General features: G+C 38.6%; 1 long non-coding RNA gene across 1 annotated transcript; it reads right to left on the reverse strand.

Moving 5' to 3' along the window:
• Positions 1 to 2,648: 2,648 nt before the first annotated feature.
• Positions 2,649 to 5,958, reverse strand: LOC119527271. Its single transcript, XR_005215362.1, has 3 exons — positions 5,828 to 5,958; positions 4,076 to 4,269; positions 2,649 to 2,721 (listed from the first exon to the last, which is right to left on the reverse strand). It is a non-coding gene; the product is annotated as an uncharacterized LOC119527271 (long non-coding RNA).
• Between the last annotated feature and the right edge of the window lie 289 nt (positions 5,959 to 6,247).

Below are 6,247 nucleotides of genomic sequence, written 5' to 3' on the forward strand. Positions count from 1 at the left end.
ATTTATTTGTTGTTCCTTGTTGTTTATTAGTTGCTCTAGGGGACTAATTAAATTCCACACCTCTCTATGCTGCCATCTTGCCCCTCTATCCAGTCCATTCACTTTTTTAGAAGTTTTTATGTTTTTATCATCTTAGAAATCCTCTAGTGAAAAATGTGTACAATCACCAACCAAGTCACTGCAGAATCTTTATTCCATCTTTTTGTCAGCACCAATACTGGCCTTTGCAGTCCCCCTGACTTTCCTTATTCTGTTCTTCTGTTCATATCGCTATTTTCCTGAGGTCTTCTCGTGTGGGCCATGTCTGGCAAGTCTGCATTTGGGTTTCATTTTTCTTTGCATAACCCAAGGATTATAAATTGTGCTGAAGCCAGTTGTTTTGACACCACCAAAATGGGTTCTAAATCCAAACACAAAGATGGCATCTGGTTTAGTCTTGTACATTTTGGCTAGTTTTTCCCACATTTCTGTCTTAAGTTCTGTTGCCATCCCTTGGCGAAAGATGTTAGTGACCACTTGTTTCTGCTGAGATGGTCAGTTAATCGTGAACTTCCTGGCCTGGATGGTTACTGTGTCATTCAAGATCCTTAGGCCGCCAGGGAGGAAAAGAGGACCTCTCCATGCCAGCCAACCATATCAGTGTGCCTATTCCTTTGTCCAGCAAGGTAGCCAGTAGCAACTTTTGGTTACTGAGTATCTGACTTGTGGCTGGTCTGAACAGGCATCATCTCCCACCTCCTGCAGTCTCTGTGATGTCCTCCTGGCAGCCCCCATGGCCCGCCTTCCAACAGATTTTTCAAAATATTTTATGGTAACTATAGTCCCAGAAATCTTTTATGTTTAGAAGCAGTTGTCTATTTGCCATTATATTGCATTTGAATATTAGTTTAATTGTACATGAAACACTTGGGTCACATTTTTTCCCAAGAGCTTACTAGGCATTGATTAATTGTATGCCAGCAATGAAGTTTGCTGTTAGGGGTGAAGGTACAGTGATTTTTTTTCCCTTTTAAGTGACCTCATATTTTTCCTTATGTGTCCAGTGGAATTTTCCCTTTGTCTATGTAATCTAGTAAATTTACTAGTCTCTGTTTCATTGTTGATCCATTTTAACTAGTACTTCTACGGATAGAATGTATTCATTCACTTTAGATTCAGATCTTCTATTATTTCAGAGAGAAAAAAAAACCTGAATGTTATATGCAAACATTTTTCTCTTCCATTTATATGTTTCTCTCTATATTTTTTTCCATTTCATGTCCTTCCTTTTCTTCAGGCCTATTCTCCATGTTCCTGCTATGCCGTCAGCAGATTCCATTCTCCTATTGCCTGTTTCGATGTGGGCTTCATTTATATGATGTGAGGTTTAATTTTCATTTCCACTTCTTTTCTGAGCTATGCAACCTACTTTTTCGTATCCTTTTGTTGTTTTTTCATTTCTTCCATGAACTCTTGTATCTGCATTGCACTCACATTTTAGAGAGAACACTTTTTCATTATATCTTTTGAATTCTTGGAAGATATTCTGGTTCATATTTTCAGCTATCCCATAGCAAAACGTTTCCACTCTGTGTTTATCTGTCTTTTTCTTTTCCTATGCCTTTCTGCTTCTTACAGAATTTTCACTAAAACACATAAGGAGAGTTCTGAATGCTTTCTTTTTCTCTTTCCAAAGTGAGGGAACATCTTTCTGCACCAGCTATTTGTGGGAGGGTAGTGTGGATAAGGGGCCAGAACTATGACCTCAGCTAGTAGAGAGCCTCCTTGACCCAGAGTAAATGAAACTCCATGTGTCACAAATTTGTGAGATGTGTGTAAGGAGAGTTTGTGCATGTGTTGGGTTAGTCCCCCTTTAGCTGCAGGGATAGTTAGCACCTACAGATTCCTCTTTGTCCTAGGATTATATGTATTTCTCGGTTTTCTCCCATTTTTTTCCAGCCACTCTACGCAGTCCAACAGGATTCAAGAAGCTCCTGCAGCCTACCTATAAACCTTAACTCTTATTTTTCAAAGTGTCATTAGATTTGTCTCTCACTGTGCAAAAGGAGAATTGCCTACTCTTTTGGTCCTATGCAATAGCGACATCCTCCCTGCATATCACCATTCCATTACAATGAACTCAATGGATCTTCTCTTTTTGTGATTATTATTATGATACTAATACATACAGTGATTTAGGACAAGAAAGTTTTGCAATTTTCTGCACAGATCCTGTTTTTCCCTTCTGTTTGTCATTTTCCTTATAATTTTCAGTAGGCTTCCAAAAGTTGAAGAGGATATGAAACTCTTCAGTTCTTATCATTAGACATCTCCAACACACTATTTTGGGAGATTTTATGAAAGTTAGCCAAAGTTATTTTGAAATTGCCTACTAATCAATAATATGCATAAATTGCTCTGATTCTTGTTTTTTGTTTTTCAAATTTTTGTTTATTCTCCAGTAGGCTATTTCTGATCTAGCTCTATAAGAGTGTGAACTTTCATATTATTAAATCCACATTTAAAGAAGAAAGTGTTGTAAACAATGACCATGTAATTATATTCCCTGGCACCAAATCTGCATAGTTTAGCTTAGTTCCTCATCAGACAAGGTGACCCTGCACCTTGCTGACACCTGGGTCCCATTAGGCCAGGTGGACACTGGCACCCTCCAGTCACACTCTCCTGAGCCACAGGAACATATCTGGACACAGTCCTGCCCATAGTGATCTTCAAGACAAGCTGCAAGAGAGAGCAAAACAAAGCAAAGAAAAATCAGATTTTTCTTTTTAAACAGTCTGCTGGTCAAGATCTTTTTAAATGCCCCCCTTTATTTTAATCAATAGCCTTCACTGACTTGCCTTCAATTTGGTTTTTCAATCAAATGTTACTCTGAAAAACAAAACAAAAAATGAACTGCTGAAATTGTTTCTTACTTTAGCGCAATTTTAATTGATGTTAGGAATTTCCAACCAAATATCTAGTATCAAAAGCCTACATATATTATCCACGTGTCTTAAAAATTAGGAAACACAACTGTTCGCAATTTGGATTTAGTCTTGCTCTGCCACAGCTTCTTAGGAAGTGTGTATGTATCTGTTTTAATAATCTCTAGTGTGTTTCCTCTTAAAATCCATTCTGGAATTTGAACTTATTCTCCTATACACCAATATAGGAAACATTATAGTCACATCTCCAAATATTTAATATATACTTATTTATACACTTATTTATTGTGCTGGTTTGAATCTATTATTTCCTACACAAAAGCCATGTTCTTTTAATCCAGTCTTGTGGGTGCAGACTTACTATGAGTGAGATCTTTTGATTAGGTTGTTTCCATGGAGATGTGACCCACCCAGCTGTGGATGAGTCCTTTTGATTAGATTATTTCCTTGAGGTGTGACCCCGCTCATTCAAGGTGGGTCTTGATAACTTTACTGGAGTCATCAAGAGAGGTCAAGGCCAACACAGACCCAGATCCTTGAAGATGTAGACACAAAGACGTTTGGAGATACTAAGCTGAGAGATGAAGCCAGACTTTGCCCCAGAGACGCTAAGAGAGAACCCCCAGACACTTAAAGAGAAGTGCCCTGGGAGAACAAGTAAGGATGCACAGGAGCTGAGAGAGAGAAGCTAAGAGAGAAAGAAGCCCAGAGACATTTTGGAGAAAGCCATTTTTAAACCAGAGCCTGGGAGAGAAGGACCAGGAGATGCTGCCATGTGCCTTGCCTTCCTATATGACAGAGGAACCCAAGATGCCATCGGCCTTTCTTCAGTGAAAGTGTCCTCTTGTTGATGCCTTAGTTTGGATACTTTTATGGCATTAGAACTGTTACTTTGCAACCTCATAAATCCCGATTGAAAAAGCCAATCCATTTTGATATTTTGTATCTCAGTAGCTTTAGCAAACCAGAATATTTATGTATATAAATAACAAATAAATATAAGTACATACACTTTTTTTTACTCACTTGTTTTACTGCTATCTCTTTCCACAAACTCACTGAGAGATTTATCAAAATATACATTGCATGCAAAGATAAAATAAATACCTGAGAATCAAATAAAAGGAAAATAAGGTAACAGTACTTACATAAATATACTTCAAAATTATTTGAACTTGCAAGAGGCAGGCTGCAAATTTGGCTCTAATCTATCTAGTAGTCAAGGTAAAAAATGGAAAGTAACAGATCACAGCTTCCTTAGGAGAAAAATACATCCACTGTCCAGAGGAACCATAGCTTTTGAAGATGCATTGGCATGAGAAACTTTCTCCCATTGATTCTCCTTAAAGAACAAACAGAAAAAGACACAGCCAGAACCTTCCTCAGAAGAAATTTATGAGTCAGCTCTAACACAAAGATAACTTGGATGTTGGAGGCTTCAGGGGCAGTATCCACTAGGTGTCAGTTGTCAGCTACTTAAAGTCAGAACTTTCTCGTATTTGTCTTGTATTCTCCTTTCAGCAGGGTATGAGATAGGGCAGTTAAGCATCATGCCATCATATAAAGAAGACACATTGAGGATTGAATCATGTCCCCTATAAAGACATGTGATGAAAGATTACTGGAACACTACAGACTCCAGGTCAAAGCAAGGCCTGCCAATACCTTTATGTTGGACTTCTAGCCTCCAAAACCCTGAGACAATAACTTTCTGCTGCTTAAGCCAACTCATTGTGTGGAAAATTGTCATAATAGCCCTGGCAAACTAAGACAACTATCTCCCAGTGGAAGAGAAGCATTTGGGATATCCTTAACATGTAACAATTTATTACCCCTGCCAATCACACATGTAGTTATCATTCTTCCAGATGAAGATATCTCAAGTTCACAATCTGGGCATGGTTGTTGTGGTGTACATAAATGATTCAGGGTTAAGACAGGATGCATATCTTTTTTTGTTGAGGAGCCACTGATGGTACTGACCATACTTTTACTCTTTTAATTGTGAAGTATAAGACACAGAATGGTGTACAAAAACATAAATGTATAGCTCAATGAGTGATCATAAAGTGAACATCTTCATCAACAACACCCAGGTCAGAAAATTTAATGCCAGGATACTTTGTCCCTCACCATTTGTTCTCCTACTCATTGTTGCCTCCATCCTCCCTAAAGTTCATCATTATTCTGATTTCAAACACTAGTGTTTCGTTGGGACTATATAACTGTTACCAGAAGGGCCAGAGGAGTCAGAAGGCATGAGTGTGTCTATAGTTGGGGTTAGGCAAAAATCATCCAAGTATTTAGAAAATGGTAGAGCTGATAAAAGAAAAAAGTATTTGCTAAGCACATCCTCATAGCTTCTAAGCCCATGCATATTTTAAGGGATCTTCAGTCTGCATTGGATCCATAAACTTTACATCCATAGTTGCTTTAGTAGAATGTAGTTAAGGTCTTTCAGTTTCAGAGAACTGTTTACCTTTTGGTGAGCAGGGGAGCTGCTTGCTGGGAAATTGCTGAGGATAAATGAAATTGAGAAACTTTATGAAATGAGGTTGAAATTGTGTGCACAGGAATCCCCAGTCTCCTCCGATCTTGGCAAACAGATTTTCTAATCCTGACTAGGGTCCAGCATAGCTTGGGCAAGAGGGGTTATGACGAAAGGGCTTTCTTTGGCAGCCTTCACTGACTTAACCTCTTGATCACACTCTGCAATAAGCATTCCTCAGCCCAGAATTTAGGTCAGTTTGCTGTTATTGCAGTACGTTATTAAGGAAAATAATTGCAACCATGTTTACTCTTCTAAGTGCAGTGTTTAACAATTCCCGTTTAGCACTTTTGCTACCAGTATGATGTATTGGAATGATCAGCTTAACCACTTCATAGCAAGAGTAACTTACTTTGACTGCAGTCTGCCCCAGTGAAGCCAGGAGGACAGTCCCAGGTGCCAATCATGGTGTCACAGCTGCCACCATTCAGGCGCTTGTATGCCTTTTGGCAACATAGACCATAAGTGTCTTTCGGCACCTTGTGGAAAGAGAACAAAACCATATGAAGTACTGTAAATTGAAGCAGTCAGTGTTTAAATTCATGCCCATAGACTTGTGGTTAATGCAACATTCCAATTACAGTTCTTTGGTATTTCCAATCTTGTCCAAGCTACTGATTGTAGGCATGGGCTTATCAAATACTATGAGATGATTTAGATGCCTTAGAAATGTAGACAGGGGACCAGAGTATCTGCTTACAAACAAGGTATCAGAAACAACTTTGAGCTTCCTTGGAAATATTCCTACTTTGGAAGAATGTCTAGAACAGAT

This window comes from Choloepus didactylus, chromosome 1 (assembly GCF_015220235.1).
Source record: "Choloepus didactylus isolate mChoDid1 chromosome 1, mChoDid1.pri, whole genome shotgun sequence".
NCBI classification, from domain to species: domain Eukaryota; kingdom Metazoa; phylum Chordata; class Mammalia; order Pilosa; family Megalonychidae; genus Choloepus; species Choloepus didactylus.